Here is a 19,545-nt window from a genome sequence, read left to right as displayed (position 1 = left end):
TAAGAACTGGGGGAAGTTTTCTTGCTGTGAGTGGGCAGCCAGAGATACTGAAAGCAGCAGCGGAGCAGCAGTGAACAGAGAATTGTGGCTGAGAGCCAAAAAGATAACAAGCAGCAAAGATGGCATTGCAGCCAAGCTGAGAGACACTTAGATGTCGGACGGAGGGAGAGAGAGAGGACTAAGCTCAACAGAGATGTTTTTGGGGTAAAACTGAATTAAATCTCCCCAAAACCCCTTTGAGACCCCTCCTGGGAGGAGGGGGTGGACTTCTACTTGATGGAAGTCCTAAAATGCAGCATGCAGCAGAGAGAGAGGAGCTAAGAAGCTCAGAGATGTCCTGGAAGTTGGACCGGGACAGTCGGACAGAATGCAGAGGAGGTGGCCTTACCCCTCCGCTGCTGCCGTGCTGGCAGTTGAGACAGAGCAGAGGAGCTCTGATAGGACGCTTGGGGCAAAGACTGAACTGTGAGCTGCCCTAAATGTTCTGACTCAGGAGGAGTTTGAATCCCCTGAGGAAGGGACTTTCATGGGATGTCTTACACCCCATTATATGACCGTGGTAAGGTGAGTTTTGTCCCTGCTTTTGCAAGCCCACGGGAGAGAGACCTTTGCTTGGAGCCAAAGGGCTGAGAGGGGTGAGAGGAGACCCTCTTGTGTATAATGGAGAGAGAGAGAGACAGAGAGAGAGATCCAGCTACAACAGCTCCGGCTACGACCGCTGCATTGGAGAGACGCTGCTGTCCTGAACGTGGAAAGGGTCTTTCCTTCTTCCCTTCTGAACTTTTATTGGAGGGGGAGGAGACTTGATTGAATGTAAATATTGCTTTACCATAGGAGAGATAGTTAGGATTGTGTATATAATATATTATACTATTTATTTGTGTAATAATTGTAATATAATTCCCTTTCTCCCATACTGAGTCTTGTGTTGTGTCTGGAAAACACCTCTCACACTGGGGTAAGTTGTGGGAGGGGGACTTGGACTTGGAAATTGGATTTTTGGGGTCTCCAACTACGACAAAGAGTCATCAAATAAAAATTCCATCAAATAAAAACTTGATTATGCAGAAATTTCTCTTTTTGGCTCTTGTAGCCTAGTTATTACCTCTTTCTGCCAAATTGATGAAATACTATAATCTGCTGGGCTTTTTAATCCTTATGAAACGAAAAAGCTCACACAAAGGTGCATTATCAGAAGAGGGAAGACTTGTATTGGTTTTTTTTTACCATACCAGGGTGGGAGGGGTTGAGCATAAAGAACAGCACAAAAAAAGTCTTAAAGAGAATAACAAATTGCCTCACAGCATACAGAACAAACATTAAAATTATTGGATTTACAGTTCATTGCAATCATCCCAGATGTTTCATACAAAAGAGCAACTAAGCTGACCTATGATTTCATTCTGACGTCATAGACATAGAACAGTTTCCCATGAATGAGAGAGCAGTCAAAATGCAGCACTGGCAGATCTGACATTCAACACTGAAGAAATCAAAGACAATGTTTGCACCAGTTTTTGGGTCATGGAGACTTCTGACTTATGTGCAGTCTGATTCAGTCCATTACTGCTTTCATGTCAGCCCCAGTTATGGTTTTGATTCACCACTGCTGTCACACAGAATATGTCATTCACACATCTTTCCTTTTCAGTCAGCTATTTGGAATAGCATGCAAAATGGGTTTTGAAAATTGATGTTATCTCTCAGTTCTAGCAGTACTCCCAGGCCAGGTCACTTATTTTAACAAAATAAATAAATGAAACCCTCACTAACCCTGTGGTAGTAGATTTGGGAAAGGACATCTCTAATAGATAAAGTAAATCAGACTGAATGGTATTAGGGAATACAAAGAAGGTTGCTTTCCTCCCTGCCTACCAGTTCACCTGCCCCATGAAGCTCAGTCTCTCTCATTCGACAACCCTGGTGATCCTACCACAAAATTCCTGGGTAGAAGTTTGCCTGCAGTGGCATGAATTTTAGCTAGTGGTCCAGGTGGGCCTGAAAGATGAGAGTACCTCTCTGGCACCCTAGTTTTGCAGCCATAATGTCTTCTCTCACTCGATTGCTTATTTGTTCCCTTACAGATATTGCCTTGCTCCGTATGTGAGCTGCCTGTGGCATAGCAACTTTGCTGGGTTTGTCCCAGAAATGGTACAGCTGAAGTAAGTTTTAAATATAGGAACCAGGGCTGATACACATCCATCAGCATATCTCAGCTTTTTCTACTCATGCAACTTACAGTCATCCAACTATCCTATGGACTACACAAGAAACAGGAGATAGGTCAACTTCTCATGCTTACTGAAGACATAAAGGGTCTTTTTATTATTAAGAAAACTCAGTATCTAAGCTGAGCTAAAACAGGTCACAAAAGCTATGTAAACAGTAATTTCAGCAAGCTAGACATGAAAGTTCTGCTCATGGTGAGACAATAGATTAAAATAAATTAATAAAATAAATGCAATGGTGAATGTGCTTTTAATTGATTAATTGTGTTATTGTTTTGCTGCCTACATAGAAATAGATTTTTAGCCCTGATTGTTTTGTTCATATGTTTGACTGTCTGGTGAGTGTAGAACCACAATCTACACTGAAGGTCAGTGAAGTGTTTCATTTGCCTTATTTTCAGGGGCACATATGTCAACACATTGCAAACACATTTTCAAACTTGGTTTGAATCTTCAGTGTTAGAGCTCTTACATCATCTGCTCCATTGGATGATTTTCTCATTTAGATGTTTTTACTTTTATTTTACCATTAAAACAAAAGACTCAAGGATACAAAAGATGTCTGAAATACAACTGATCAGTTGCATCTTGGATGATCCACAATAATAGAGTAATATTTTCCTAATTTGGAAAGACTGTTCTAGAATCTTGCTGAAATTCTGCCAGCAGTTTTTAACTCAGTTTTTGCCTGTAATGAAACAAAAATAAAAACCATTAAGTTTCAAAGCTCTCATACATAGTTTTGTCATTAACAATGTAAATTGTTCCCATCAGTTTGTCAGATTGATATTTTGAGCAAACTTTTAAGAGATTTTTATAAGCCTAATTGTCAGTGGGGAAAGAAAGAAATATTCTTTAAAAGCTATACTCTCTTCCTTTTCTATTACAATTACCGAGGAGCATAAGTCCAGCCAGAAACTTATTTTAAGCAAAAGCGTAAACAATGACGCAAAGAGCCTAGTGTGAGCTTATGCAACAGCTTTGATGTCACCTTGACCTAAAAAATTGACAAAATTTTTAAAACCTATTTCTCCTTTGTTGTTGCAGAATCTTGAATCTTATTTTTTGGAGTAAAGCACAGTCACATTCCGTGCCCTACAGCACAGTCACGTTTCATGCCATTGTGTGATTTTCAAGTTCTTGGTTTAGAGAGTAAGTTATACAGTTAAGAAAAACCAAGTTTTTTCAAATCTTCCTGGAACGTTTTTTCTACTGAAGAGAAACAATGAGTTCAGAACTCATGGATTAAAAAAAAAAAAAGGAGTTTTTGTTGACAATTGTTATACAATTTTTGTGTAGAAGGTCAAGAATGAGTATTCTGGATTCAGTAATTAAAGTTGAATCCAAAATTTTTTGAATTCAGAAATTTACTCTTCATTCCCCTTATTTATGGTCCTGCTAGGAATTTGAAACTGGGGTATATTGGAATGAACAAATTCATTTGTTGTACAAGTTGAAGCTGACCACTCCTCTCTACAGACACCTGATGCCCTCAGCGCAGCATAAAGTCTTTTTGCTTAATTAATGGTCCTAGACAATTCTTTATTTAATTTAAAAATATATATAGTTAAAATTTAAAAGTCAGTTAGGACAGACTTGCTCTGAAATCTAGTTACAGCACAAGAACTGAAATACAATTCTCCACAGGCAGATTTTTTTTTTGCAAAAGAACAGTAAAAGTTATTTCTATTCAGCTGAATTAGTTAAAACATTTTGCACATTTAGCAACAACAAATCTTAACTAATGTCGCTTTATAATGAAGAACCAGAAATTTAGCAAGTCATTCTTCTGAAATATAGAGATCATGACTAGATTATTTCTCTATATTTGGTCAAGTAAGGGAAAACATTTCTATTTTGCTAACAATAGCAAAAAGGAATTCTAAATATTGCTATACATTTCTTCTCCATAACACTCTGCTCTGTTTTTATTTAATTTCTGTAAATTGGTATATCTTAGCTTTCATTTTGCTTTTGCATCATATTCTTACAATACATTGTTGATATAAATCTGTAAGACTAACTTTACAAACATCTTAAACAGTTCATTTTCTGCAACTCACCTCCTACTTGTAAATAATTAGAAAGTTCAATATTTCAATTTGTTTAAATATAAGTTTGATCCTCAGTACTGTAATTTAAATGATACAATTCCATACCTTTTTCCCCAGGTACTGTACTTCATTTAGTGACTTCACTGAGGACTTAGTGTTTCCTAAAAGTTGAAGAAAACTCTGATCAAAATTCAACTATTGGATTGCAAATCACTTATCTTACCAACACTACCTTTACAGATTAATCCCCAAAACAATGTTATACACCTGTTAGTCCTTTCTTAAGGCTCTACAGTGTTAGACAGAAATGGTAGTATTCTGATACAACACTTATCACCGGATCAAAGAATTCATCAAATTAAAAAATCCATCAGATCCCATGCTGTGAAGAACCTCTCCCATGACGCAGGGAACCAACACTGCTCATTGTCTTCCAGACACTTTTTTTCAGAAAATTCAACTTCTAAGGGTGCAAAGTTATAATGCTGCAGAATACAGAGGGAAAGATGACTGCAGTGCAAGCCAAGTCATGTTTCAGTACAAAATCTTCCAATATGTTGCAGAGAAACAGGAATTCCTTGTTATTAATTATAATGAACAAGGAGTTCAATTTATTTACACTGCACATCAATAAAGTGGGATTTTTACAGATTTCAGGGTGGGGTCTCAATTTACACCATGCAATGGTACGTATTTATTAAAACACTGAATTTATTTGCAATTATACAAAATTCCATATTCTAATTTTATGATGGTCTTAGACCTAAAGCATAGGTTAAGTGTTGCTCTGCATGACTCATACCTCCTATTTTTCAAGACATTTGAAAGAAGTGATAAATAAAATGGCAAGAATGACAAACACTCTAACTACACTGCCATTAAAATGCTGTGCTGCAATACAAGTTTAACAACCTGTGCTCTAGAAAGAAATTGGCAACAGGGGATTTTGCCAATGTATATTGGATGTAACTGGACCTTAACGGAGCTCTGAACAACGTGGTTTGGTGGAAAGTATCCCTGGCCACAGAAGGGCGCTTAGAACTAGATGATCTTTAAGGTTCCTGCCAATCCAAACCATTCTACAATTCTATGATTCCAATACATTCTAATGAAACATCTGATAATGTATAATTTTTAATATTGTTAATGTTTTCCTCTATTTTATGGAAACATGCAACATAAAAATAATTTTTATATGCAGACATACTTCACACACAGACACACTGATGTTTCAAGACTGCTTTTACACTTTCTATTAATGATTATTTATCTTCTAAAAAGTAACATAACTTTTTGCAATGTCAATTAATAAGAAGGAAATTATTTTTGTAGTATTTCAATCAGGAAAGCTGGACTCTATTTTCATTTTTCTGGAAATACATCTTTTATTTTATTTTGTGAAAAGGAGTTATACCTCTGTATATTAAAAAAAAAAATAGATGAATACAATGTTTTCCCTGTGCAGTACTAGCATTTGCAACAGAATTACACAAGCCAATATTTTTCTTGATTTTTGCATCTTCTTACAGTCTGGCAGAGATTATCTGAAAGCTTACAAGTAAAATAACTTCCTCAAAAACATATAGGAATGTTAATGGAAGGCTAGGGGGTATATAAAAGTAGTTTATTCAAAGCTGGATTAAAACCAAGATTAATATTTAGATCTAGTATATAGTAATAATCCAGTTTACTAAAAAAAACCCAAGGTTTTTCACCCCAAAGTTTTTGCTAGAGAAAGAGGAAATAAAACCTTTTGAAATCACATGGGAAATGGACAATGTTCTGTCTGTTTGAGAGCCTCTGGGCCCGTACGAACAGCAGTGGGAAAAGCAGCCAAAAGAGAACTGCAGAGTGAACAGCTCCAGCCACACAGTTGCGTCCTCAGCTGGCTCCATTAGCTGTGTTACTGACAATGCATCTCTGAGGCCAGCTCCCATGGAGCCAACCAGCCTCTCTCTTGCCCACTTCCCTGCAGCCCTAATGGAGACCAGTGCCTATGTGCAACAGTGTCGTGACTGCCCTCTCTCCCTCTCCACAGTTGGACACCCCGGTTGGATAGACCTGGAGAGACCACAGTAAGCACCAGGGAAGATACGCCTCATTATATTTACAGTCTTATACTGCAAGTCTGTCCTGAATCTACAACCCATATAGCAGTGGTGCCCCCACCTTCACCACTTACCCTCCCTCAGTGCAAAAGACTAGAAAGGGCACTTGGGTCATATAACCCTATGAAGTCTGTTGACCACCACTTTGAGGACAGCTCTAAGGATTTGACTGTAATGAGAATTTCTGTGCAAATAGTATCATATTAATGAAATACATATTCCCATGGCTGATAGAGTGTTGATAGCCTGATATAAAAGGGTATACACAGGTGTAATTTATTCCTGTTTAAAATTAGGATTATTTTTTACGAAACAAATTACTCTTTGCAGCAGTTTACCTACTGTGTACAAAGTAGCACAAACAGTTATGATGCTTATAATTACGATTTATCTTTTGTTTCAGGATCATCTTTACTCTACGCTTTATAATTATCCATAAAGTCAGGTTTTACTGGATATAAGTTAAAATTATAAGATTAAAAATGTGGCAGCTAACATTGCAAATTCTCAAAAAATCTGCTGAGACAGAAAAATTTTTTGCAATTGAAAAGTCACGCTATGGGAAAAGGCTCTGACCTTCCTGAAACAGAGTACTTGGGGAAAGGACAAATGTTTAATGGACAGAACCAAAATTAAGGATGTTTAGTGAGCTACAGAAATGGAAAACATGCATTAAAAAAGATTATTCATTAAATAAACATACTCATGGGTGTGTATGATGAACTAAATCCAATAAACACTAAGGTACACGTTTAAATTTAAGTACTGACTGGAAAATGTTTTAGGTGGATGCTTAGGTGTATGCTGAACACAGATTTTTTACAAGTGAAGTTATGTTTGTCTGCTTCACTGACACACAATCTGCTATATTTTCTTCAAAGAACAAGAATATCTTACTAGTGTTTTACATTGAGATACTTTTCTCAGTGCAGTCATTCCTTTTTAACAGTGGAAATGAATGAAAAAAATCCCCGACATAGATAGAGTATTGGGCCCATGCATCCTTTAAAACATTCTGTTGTGCTTTTTGAAAAAAAAAAAAAATGAGGATAGTAGCAGTAGCACTATACAGCTCTTCGATGATTAACAAGGCTAAAAGGATTAATATCTAGTGTTTATTTTAAGAGGGACACAATAGTATTCTGAAAGATCACATAGAGAAATCAATCGCAAAAAAATCTGGATTTTTTACAAATGAAGGTTTCTGCTAGTACTATTTGTAATTGCAGAGCATGTGGCTGCTGGGAAACACTGAAAAATGGCATCATCCTTGACCTCAGAAAACAAGTTATAGATATAAGAGGATTATAAACCATTTTCCATAGTGCTTTAATGCTGCTTCCTAGCTTGTCAGAAATTATTCCTTTCGAAGTAAAGTAGTAAATATTTAAAAGTCTTCGTTGTTGGCAGATTTAGCTTGTTAACTGTGAAGGGAACATTAGCATAAATATCTTTTTAGATTATCGCTCTATGGCTGTTCATCTGACCAGACCAGAGCTGAGCTGAGCTCATCACCACCCACCACTGGGGAAGGGCTTACTGTACCTCTTGTAAACCACTTCTTTTCTCTGGCCACGGCTTACCCTTGCAGCTCATTTCTTCTCCAGTCTACCATTCCCACCCCTGTGTGTGCAAAGTTCCACAGCTATGATACAGTTTTCATAGCATGTTAACCAGGCACAGGCCTCTGTTGGAAGTGCCTATGATGAAAAAGGGAAGTTCAGATTGTGGAAACAGACGATGCAGGAGACCTTAGCAGAGAACTATAAGGAAAAAAGTGTGGTGTGACTAGACTGGATACACATCTATAGAAACAGAGACTGTTTTTGTTAAAGAGTTTTTAATCTACTGTTAATGCACATTCAATTATATTGTACCCCCATGTTTTTATTCAATTTTTGCGGTTTTTTTCTCCCTCATGTTTTATTCCTTTTATCCTATTGGCTGGATTCTGCTGCAGTGCAGGATCTCTATATTTGGTTGTAACTCTCCCCTCTTTCCCTTTTTAGGTAAGACTCGTCCTATGCTCTTCCTTATAAGTCCTGTGCCCTCCTTCCCTTTCCTTATTTGTCATGCCTCCACCCACAGTTCCAGAACCTTCCTTCTCTCCCCTATATAAGGGGGAGCCATCTATAATAAAGTCAAACCTGCAGTCCTGTCAAACCCTGTAGGTTATCGCGTCTTTCCTTATAACTGTGACAGGCCCCCTTTCCTTCGAGAGCCAGACTCCAATTGCCCCTGGAGGCATGACTCTGCCAGGGAATAACCCTTGGCACATAGGCTTGCTATGTGCTTTGCTGATGCAAAGCTTTTTAGCTCCATGGATGACAAGCTTTAAGGAAGAGTTGAATATCTCCATAGTCTGTCTCAGACCATTTTGTAGGAGCGGATGTTGGGTTTTATACAGTATCTAGAATCCTCAACCTTTTTTCCACTTCCTACAGGTTGCAGAGAGCAAACACCAACAGCACTAGAAGACAAGCATTGTTTGTTACAGTTTGATTTATTAGTAAATAGCATTAATCTTATCCCATGAACTATTTACGTCAAGCAATCAGCTGAATAGAAATACCAAAACTATGAATAAAAAATATATAGTGTATATACATGTAAAGTGTATATATATGTAAAGTGTATATATATATATATATAAATTATATATAATTTTGTCATTTATTTTCTTTTTCATAGAGTGTTAGAATTAAAACCAGAGATATTTCAGAAATTTAGCAGCAGGATATTCACATTAAGGCACATTTTCTGCTGGGAAAAAGGAGAGATATGCTAATATATTATTTTATTCTCATGCAACCCTACTTTGTTTATCTATTCTTTTATTTTATTTATTTCATATACCTGATCAAGGAGGTTAGTTTCTGGAATTGCACAGTGTTGAGGACTTAACATTTCAAGTGTATGACATTTTGTGCTGCAATCTTATATGCAGGAGGAGGCCTGCAGAATGAAACCTTCAGGCTTCTTTGTTGTACTTGGCTACCGTATATTTCACTAGATATATGGCTACACTAAGAAAGACAGATATAAGGAACATGATTGAAACCAGGTTATCTGCTACAAACTCGAAACATAGAGTCCTGGAAACACTTAGTTTTACAAGGAGCCCTCATTTTAAATTTTGCCTATAACAAAAATGGAGACAAACTTTTTGACAGGTACTGTTGCAATAAGATAAGGGGTAATGGTTTCCAGCTGGAGGACGGTTGATTCAGATTAGATATAGGAAGACCTTTTTTTACAATGAAGGTGGTGAAACACTGGCACGGATTGCCTAAAGAGGAAGCTCCACCCCTGTGAACATTCAAGGTTGGATGGGGTTCAGAACAACCTGATCTAGTTGAAGTTGTCTCTGCTGATTTCAGCCTGGTTGGACTAGATGATCTTTAAAGGCCATTCTACCCAACTGTTCTATGATTCTATGATGTTTTGGAGTTTAAAAAGAGCCTTTTATCATTGCACTACTCACAGGAAAGTAACCACAGGATCAAGCCTCGTATCAGGTCTGTACCTGCTCAGGCACACACACAGTGCCCCTGAATTCAAAACTAATGTGTGATGTATAAAACACTTTCAAGTAACTGGAGTTGCCTGGGGTGGACCCTTTCCAAATTAAAAACTTCTGCCCTATATCTGTCCCTGTTTAAGAATAACTTGCATAAGTAAGGTTGCACAAGGCTAAATAGTCATAATAAATCCAAGAAAACAAAATATTTACCTGCACTGTCCAGGAGAAGTAGAGGACCAGTGGCTAACATCTGTATTACTACTAATTCAGCTTGATATAAAAACACTCCCTAGCACTAAATGCAAGAAGCTTCCAAAAAGTTTAATTTTAAATAAAAAATATTACTGCTCAAGATTCATATTCATGTGAACGCAATTTGAAAGACTTAATTTTCTCACATTTCTGTTTGAAACTGATAAGGTATTGCAGGTTTTCACAGAATTATTTCAAATAATTGCTGATTGTTTACCAGTGTCAGCTTACCCTTTGATGTTTGTTGTACTATTTCCCTTTTAGAAAGCACTTATAGCTGCATAGTAGGATTTTTTCTCATGAGTAAACTGACGTATCATAGATTATTGCTTACACAGAGCTCTGGTCCTAATTTCATCAGATCAACAGGAAATATCATATTAAATTTAATAACACAGAGTTGAACATTTTCATCATCTTTCAACTCTGCAGCCAGAATGCATACAGGATCCCCATGTCCACATGCACACAGCCCTGGAAAATCAAACACTGCCTTCTGACTCATACAATTAACGATATGTCCTACCCATTAAGAGAAAGAGAAATTTCACACTGATGGAACCACCACTGATATGCTATTACTTATACCTATTTCAAAAGGGCTGGAGACTCAAATGTCAAGATGTTATGCAATCAATTGCTCTGTGTTTCCACCTTTTCTACCAAAGAAGGACAGACTAACTGCTTCGAAAATCAGGGGGTTTTGTCTTATTTTGTTTTCTTTTGACTGGATTTTTAAGTCAGCATAACTAAACACCAGGTGGTGGATAAAACCTCATCTCATATTTAAGAAAAATACAAATTTGTAATAATATTTTTAGATGGGACAAGAATGTCCTAAATAAAAAAAAAAAAAATAAAAAAAATTACAAAATGCCTAAACCCAACTAAAACAATGTAGAAACTAGAGAATAAATAAAAATAAGTCATTATCAATTACCCAACATTTAGCACATGATACTTTGGGGTCTAGCTTATTGATTTCTTTAATCATTGAGAAAATCAGTGCACTATTTTTTTTATCTAAATCAAGGTTTTAATTTTTTTTTTTTATTCTAGTGAATTTTTTGAAATTACAAAAATTACAATAATTCTGATTGGATGGGATTGTCTTTTCTTAGAGGAGAAATGATTAAGTTACAGGGAGGGTCCAAGACCCACCCGTGCTGAAGGGGAGGTCACTGTTCTCAGCTTCTTCAGTCACTTCAGCTCATCTCTTCACTCTGAAAGTTCACATCCCTGCAAATTTTCCATCTGAGCTTTCTAACATTTCATTTCCAAATGAATATAACCAGCTTCTTTTAAGCTACTCTTTGCACTGTTTCAGCTAACCTGATGCATTTGGACCCAAATAATTTACAGAACATTCACATAAACAGCTTTTCTAGCAATATGGGAGACTAGAAAGCTCCCTGATGCAGAGGAAAGGAAGATGCCAGCCTGAATACAGGCAGGGGGACGACTATGTCTCTTACTGTTAGAGTTGCTCATAGAACCCTCATGTTTGTCTTCCGCTGTCTTTCACTCCTATCCCACTGTATATACAATCTCTCAGAAAAGCAAAGTTCCTTTTTTTTTTAATTTGGAATAAAAAATTCTATAGATAACAAAGATAGTAAAACACCAAAGTAAATTATGAACATTAAAGTAAATGATAACTATTTTGTGTCAGGGTTCTGAAGTAATATTTGAGGTGAAAATAACTTCCATTAGTACCTATCAAGTTAGTTTCTAATTTAGAAAATATATACAGATACAATCATTTAGATAGATAAAGTTGGTCCATTAGTTTAATAACTCTTTGAACTGGAGCAGATTCATCTTCAGGTCAGTGTATACAACTCAAACTTGTGCACTTGAGTACATGTTTGCATCTCCATGATCAGCCAGTGTGATAAGGGGGAACTGGTGACTAGAGCAGATGGGAATTAAACAGATGAAAAGAAATAGCTAAGGGACTTGAAATTTGCATATGCTACATTGAACAGAGGTTTGGAAACTTCACAAAGAACAACAGATGATGCAAAATATAGTATATGTTTGAAGGAATCAAAATAAAAAGTTATTTCCTCAAAGTTAAGAGAGGTAGTGTGCATACATGTTTGTACATCAGTGTTAGCTGTAAGAAAGACAGAAATTGTGAACTGGAATAAGCTAAAAGCAAGATCAACTGACAAAAAAAAATAAATCTAAACAAACCCCAACAACAAAGAGAGACATTGAAACAAGTGAGAAAGATCTGATGCAGCTGCCTGATCTAGACTAAGAACTAAACTGAAAACGTGCAACAGCAATGCCTTGACAACACTAAAACAGAATATGGAGCAAAATGCAGAGATAATTAATGTTTTTCAAAGCCTTTTGCCTAAAGAATGATTTTTAGTTGGCAATACCAAAAAGGCTGCAGTGATAGCCAACTGGGCCTATGTATAGATCACCATCTGGAATGTTAAGGCTGGTGGAAAACTTGAGAGCAGATGATTAAGTTCAGATCTTACATAGCAACTTTTTAAGCAAGAAGCAAGAATGTTATGGACCTTGTCTATTATAAGCTCAAAAGACATCAGCAATCTTCAAACCAATTCCTGCAAAGAGTCTCAGGTGGGGAATGAATGAGGTGAAGGCTCCAGCTCTGGCAGACACATATCTGTTCCCCACACCTTCTAAAAATCTACCATTTAGTTTAATTTCCCATTTCAAAGGCTAATGATACAAATAAGAATGTAACTGGAGATACACATGTGAAGAGAAGATCCTAAATCTGGATGTAGCTAAAGCAAGGATTGCTTATAGTTTGAGGTCTCCTGCATGCTTCGTTTGGCTTCCCTGGCTTTTCAGGCATAATCATGCGATCTTATGCTGCTCTTAAATAACTTTTCTGTGTGAATTACATTTTAAAAATGGTACATATAAAGCTAGTGAGCCTGAAAAATGTAATATTTCTGAGTTGGAAGAGAGTTTAGTAGCTTCAATGGTGAAAGTAAAACTCTAGCATTTCTGACTTTTTTTTTTTTTTGATTGACTGACAAATAACTTTGTATCATTTTTAAGCAGAAAATTATATGTATACTTTTCAGCTACAAAATATTCTGGCTAAGCGTCCAAAACCAGACATTTAACTCTGCCAAAATCTTATGTGTACAAGTATAATGCATATTGTAAACAAACAAAAAAACCTCGTCCAAATGTAAGAAAAAAATAAAGATTTCATAAATGCAACAAACAAAACTAAGACTGGTTCACTCATCTAATGACAGACCAACCATTAGAAAAGAAAGCATGACAGACTTTCCTATAGCTGTACTATTTGCAGATCTCTTTACAAAGAGCTGCACTGTGTTTATCTTATCTGCAAGAGAGCTCTGAATCCATAAAACACTATGACTGTGCCAAGAGAAGGTGCAACTACTCCCAGCTTCACAGTATTACATGCTGCCAGATGACACTTGCTCCTGGATGACCAGCTCATCTGTGCCTAAATTACCCAAATCACCTGCAAAAAACAGGCTCGGTAGTAGGTCCTTCTGGCATTTGTCTGAAACAAGGTTACAGTATACTCACCCAAACAGTAGTGCCAAGAAATTTAAGGGAAAAGTTACGACCGCTAGGGAGCTGGTGGTACAAGTTGATAGCTTAAACCAATTCACCTGGCAGAGATGCAATACAAAGAAGGTATACTTCTACAGAAAGAAAATACTTGTCTTGGAAAACTGAATGCAAGTGCATGACATAGAAAGAGAGGGATCAAAAGCGTTGATATTTTTCCTTAGTTTTTTTAAATGAGAAGTTAAGTAGCAGGGGAATTATTCTCTGTGTTCCATGAAACACGCCTTGCTCAAACCTTTCACCAAAATGTGACCTTAAAAAACTGGTTGAAGTCACTCCTGGCATCAGTAAAAACAAATGTTGTGTCCTGAATTTCTGGCAAGTGTCTTACTAGAAACATAGACTTCCTCTCACCAAAGAAGGAGCATGAGCATGATGAAAAATATCTGTTAATTTGACTATCCATACTCAAACTCCTGTTATCTACTAACAAGGGCAGTGCTGAACTTTGCCATTCTTTAAAAATATTGACATACTTTAGGCATAATTTAAACTGATCTGTACTTAATTTTAACTAGAAGCCTGTTTATTTTGGGAAAAGCATTGCAGTACTTAGTGCAGGACACCTCCCTCCCTTCCTTAGCATTGGTGTCTGGAATGGCAAGCTTATTTACTTTTTTTCTGGAAACACTACTGTTTTCACAAAGAAGGGATACAGTATCCACAGGGGGAGCTATTTTCCAAAAGTTACTCCTGTAGTATTTTAGGGTATGTTCAGTGACATGGAATATGCCTATCTGAATCTATAATAAGAATTACAAAGTCCATTTATTTATCTAAATATTTTAAAGTATTTTCTCAAGATCCAATCCACACCCTTTTTATTCAGAAACACTTCATTATCTGTGGGACTCGACAGAGGTATATAGCCAATTCTTGGTCTGGCAGGGAAAAGTAGCATCTGCTTCATGCCCGTAATTTTTTTCTTGTTTAAACAGTCATGAACACTTCTGAAACTGAAAAAGAACAGAACTGCAATTGAGATGAATTAAGATTTCTGATCTATGAAAACTGCACTTAGAATTAATCACCAAATCAGAAGAAAATTGATTTTATTCACAGAATGTCACATTATAAACAAATACGAGACAAGGCTTTCATCAGTTTTGCTCATCCATTTGCTTTTGAGTTTTGCAATCCCAAGAAAACTAGGAGTGACAACCATGCAGGACCACAAAGTTTGATCACCTCTACACCCATATCACATAAGCATTCTAAAAAACCCCTGAAAAACAAGAAGTCTTCATAGTAAGAAAGTTAGCAGTAGTAAGTTGATGATATCTTGAGAGTAGAGGACCTTCAGGAAATTAGTCAAATCCTGAATTTATCTTCTCTTTATACTTACACTGTGGCATATCATAAATTAATATATTTCCTAATATAAGGAACAAAGTAAAATCTCTCTTTTCAGTTTTTGGGGAATTTTTTTTCTCATATTCTCCCACTCTGAGAAAGAAATTACATAAATATTTACATGGAATATGCAAGTACTAAAACACACTAACAAGGAACAAATATAATGGCCAGGCAAATAGAGTGTTATATAAAAGCATGAGTTCTGTAGAGCATATAAACCCATCCTTCACATATAAGTACAGATTTTTCCTGCTTGCATGATTTCATGAAATTGAGCCTTAGATGACTGTTATTTAAAAAAAAAAAAAAAAAAAAGGACAAAAGAGCAAACCATCTTCTATTAAAAGAGATAAAACAACAAAAATACTTTTTTTTCCAACACAAAGAAATTTCTTCTCTCCTTTATCCAAGATAACATAAAAGTTCTGATACTTATAAATGCTCTTTAAAATCAGACTTTTGTTTTAAGAATCGTAATCGCTTCAGGTTCACCTGAATTTCAAGTGCTACTGTATTCCAGGACTTAAGATATCTAAGCAACAATTCTTCCCTGAAATGTTTCACTTGTGCTTTCATTTTGCAACAGATCGTGCAGAAAGAGTGAACCAGAGAACCAGGCAAAAGTCATAAGAAATCTAAAAATGTTCAAATGTTTGCATAGTTCAAATGTACAAATACATGCGCGTGCATGCACACACACTTTTAGCCAACAATACTATAGTTACATGGTCTCATAAAAATCATAGCAATGAAAACAATGATGAGACATAAAGGAAAAGCAATAGCATAATAATGCATAAAAAATGGATATGATAACATAAAATAGATATAGACTATAGATATCAGCCAGTCTAGAATTCATCCTGTAATGGACCATAGATCACCAGAGGGTTCAGGTTGTAGTTAGATTGGGAACCCCAGTCCAAATGAGAAGGACAAACAGAAATCCCTCCCAGATCCACCTCCTCCTTCCAGGTTACCTGCTGTAGTAAAGACTAATCTAGGTTTCAAACTTTGAATCAGCCTTCTTCTGATCTAGTATTTACAAAATTCCTCTACCATCACCACTCCTACCTCTATCTAATTAGCATAACCAGTTTGAGTATCAGATGTTCTGAAGCGATAAAACCATTAGTCAAGGAGTCAAGAGTAATCTGAAGTTATTTTACTGCTAAATCATAGAATCATAGGATGGTGTGGCTTGGAAGGGACCTTAAAAATCATCTAGTTCCAATCCCCCTGCTATGGGCAGGTACACTTTCACTAGGCGATATTGTTCAGAGCTCCATCCAACTTCTCCTTGAACACCTCCAGGGATGGGGCAACCACAGCTTCTCAGGACAATTTGTTCCAGTGTCTCACCACCCTCACAGTAAAGACTTTTTCCTAATATCTAGTCTAAACTTACTCTCTTCCAGTTTGAAGCCGTTCGCCCTTGTCCTGTGGCTACACATTCTTGTGAAAAGTCCCTCTCCATCTTTTTTGTAGACTCCCTTCAGGAACTGGAAGGTCACAATTAGGTCACCCCGAAGCTTTCTCTTCTCTCTGAACAAACCCAATTCTCCCAGCCTTTCCTCATAGGAGAGGTGCTCCATCCCTTCTAACCATTTTGGTGGCCTCCTCTGGACTCGCTAAAACACATGAATGTCCTTCTTGTGCTGGAAATCCCAGAGCTGGATGCAGCACTCCAGGTGAGGTCTCGCCAGAGCAGAGTAGAGGGGCAGAATCCTCTCCCTCAATGTGCTGACCACGCTGCTTTTCATGCAGCCCAGGATACAACTGGCTTTCTGGGCTGTGAGTGCACATTGTTGGGTCATGTCCAGCCTCTCATCCACCAGTATCCTCAAGTCCTTCTTGGCAGTGCCACACTCAGCCTGTTCATCCTTCAGCCTGTATTGATACCAGGGGTTACCCTGACCCAAGTGTAGAACTTTGCACTTGGTCTTGTTAAACCTCATGAGATTCCCATGTGACAACTTCTTGAGCTTGTCCAGGTCCCCCTGGATGGCATCCTGTCCTTCAGGTGTGTCAATGGCACCACTCAGCTTGGTGTCATCTCTAAATTTGCTGAGGGTGCAAATCCCTTTGTCTATGTCATTAATGAAGATACTAAATAATGCTGGTCCCAATACGGACCCCTGAGGGACACCGCTTGTCACTGATGTCCATCAGGACTTGAGCCATTAACGACAACCCTCTGGATGTGACCATCCAACCACTTTCTTATCCATCTTGCAGTCCACCCATTGAATCCATCTCTCTCCAAACTCACTTCCATGTCCTCCATGTGCTTCAGCATAGCTTCTAGGAGGATTTGTTCCATGATCTTCCCAGGCACAGAGGGGAGGCTGACAGGTCAGTAGTTCCCAGGGTCCTTATTTCTACCTTTTTTAAAGATGGGTACAATGTTTCCTTTTTTCCAGTCCCTTGGACTGCCATCAATTTTCAAATATCATGGAGAGTGTCTTGGTAACTACTTCAGCCAATTCGATGAGAACTCTGTAATGCACCTTATTGGGTCCCGTTGACTCATGTACATTCAGGTTCCTCAGGTGATCATGAACCTGATCTTTACTTCCAGCGGGAGGGACTTTGCTTCCCCCAGTTCCCATCCTGCTATCCATCAAGAGGTGTGGGAAGAGGGCTTGCCATTGGAGACTGAGACAAAAATGTTGTTGAGTACCTCAGCCTTCTCCTCATCCATAGTTACCAGTTTTCCAGCATTGTTTATTGGGTGGGTATACCTTCTTTTATCACCCCTTTCTGGTTAACATACCTGTAGAAGCGCTACCTGTTATTCTTTACATCCCTTGGCAGGTTCAGTTCCAGCTTCACCTTGGCCTTTCTCACCCTGTCCCTACACAAATGGACTTCATGTCTATACCCTTTCTAGGTCATCTGTCCTTGTTTCCACTGTGCATCTCTTCTTTCCCTTTAGTTTGACCAGCAATTCCCTACTCAGCCATGCTGTCTCTTGCCTTCCTTACCCAATTTCTTGCTCCTGGAGATCGCTAGCTCTTGCACTCTATGGAAGACTTCCCTAAAGATCTGTCAGCTCTGTTCCACTCCCTTGTCCCAGAGGGCAGTCTCCCAGGGGATCCCACTGACTATTTCCCTGAAGAGTTGGAATTTTGCTTTCCTAAAATTCAGGGACCTAACTTTACTTTTCACCTGACCCATTTTCCTCAGAACTGCAAACTCCACCAATGCATGATCACTGCAGCCCAAGCTGCCTCCAGTCTTGGTGTCCTTAGTTAGCTCACTTGCATGATGATCAACAGATCCAGTAACACATCCCTTCTGGTAGGGCTGTCTACTACCTGGGTCATGAATCATAGAATCATCAAGATTGGAAGAGACCTTTAAGATCATCGAGTCCAATTGTCCACTGCCTCTGTAACCCTTAAACCACTAAACCATATCACTCAGTGCCAGATTCAGACACCTCTTGAACACCTCCAGGAATGGTGACTCCACTACCTCCCTGTACAACCCATTCCACTGCCTGAGTACCCCATGGTTGAAAAAAATATTTCTAATATCTAATCTGAATTTCCCCTGTCTCAGATAAAGGCCTTTTCCTCTTATCCTCTCATTGCAGACATGGTAGAAGAGACCAACCCCCACCTCACTACAATGTCCTTCCAGGCAGTTATAGAGAGTGATGAGATTCCCCTGAGCCTCCTCTTCTTGAGACTAAACAAACCCAGCTTCCTCAGACATTCCTCACAAGACATGTTTTCTAGTCCTTTCATGAGCCTTGTTGCACTTTGTTGAACACACTCCAGCACCCCAATGTCCTTTTAAAAGTAAGGGGCCCAGAACTGAACACAGTACTCAGGGTATGGTCTAACTATTGCCAAGTAGAGGAGGATGACCACTTCCTTAGTCCTGCTGGCTACACTATTCTTGATACAGGCCAAAATGCCATTGGCCCTCTTGTCCACCTGGGCACACTGTTGGTTCATATTGAGCCAACTGGCAACCAGCACCCTCCCTTTCCGCTGAACATATCTTGAGACACTCCTCCCCAAGCCTGTAGTGCTGCATGGGGTTGTTGTGACCCAAGTGCAGGACCAAGCACTTCACCTTGTTGAATCGCATGCAGTTGTCCATAGCCCATTGATCAAGTCTGTCATGGTCTCTCTGTAAAGTCTTCTTACCCTCAAGCAGATAAACACTCCCACTGAACTACTGTTGTCTGCAATTCTCCATGTAGTCTCCCGGATTGCCCACAGCTTCTCGTGATACTTTTCTTGCTGCTATTTGGGTGGTTCAAGTCCCCCACCAGATGAACAAGAGCCTGTGACTGCCATGCCTGCTGTAGCTGGAGCAAGAAGGCTTCATCAATAGGCTCCCCTTGAACAGGAGCCTGTAAGTAGACACCAACCACAAGATTCCCTTTGTTACCTCAGTCC

The 19,545-nt window shown here is 38.2% G+C and overlaps 2 long non-coding RNA genes across 3 annotated transcripts; one reads left to right on the top strand and one right to left on the bottom strand.

Moving 5' to 3' along the window:
- The first annotated feature begins 1,470 nt into the window (after nucleotides 1–1,470).
- LOC108493086 lies at nucleotides 1,471–3,345 on the top strand. 2 transcript variants are annotated; one of them, XR_001873331.1, is made up of 3 exons: nucleotides 1,471–1,521; nucleotides 2,085–2,162; nucleotides 3,276–3,345. It is a non-coding gene; the product is annotated as an uncharacterized LOC108493086 (long non-coding RNA). The 2 variants fall into 2 exon arrangements; XR_001873330.1 differs by having other exon boundaries at nucleotides 1,471–1,576.
- On the bottom strand, nucleotides 2,806–19,474 carry LOC108493087. Its single transcript, XR_001873332.1, has 3 exons — nucleotides 19,291–19,474; nucleotides 4,388–4,443; nucleotides 2,806–2,916 (listed from the first exon to the last, which is right to left on the bottom strand). It is a non-coding gene; the product is annotated as an uncharacterized LOC108493087 (long non-coding RNA).
- Between the last annotated feature and the right edge of the window lie 71 nt (nucleotides 19,475–19,545).

The sequence above is a fragment of the Lepidothrix coronata genome, unplaced genomic scaffold, assembly GCF_001604755.1.
Source record: "Lepidothrix coronata isolate B3197 unplaced genomic scaffold, Lepidothrix_coronata-1.0 Scaffold14, whole genome shotgun sequence".
Lineage (NCBI taxonomy): Eukaryota > Metazoa > Chordata > Aves > Passeriformes > Pipridae > Lepidothrix > Lepidothrix coronata.
The sequence above is the reverse complement of the archived record's forward strand: the minus strand, read 5'-3'. Positions and strand labels throughout refer to the sequence as shown.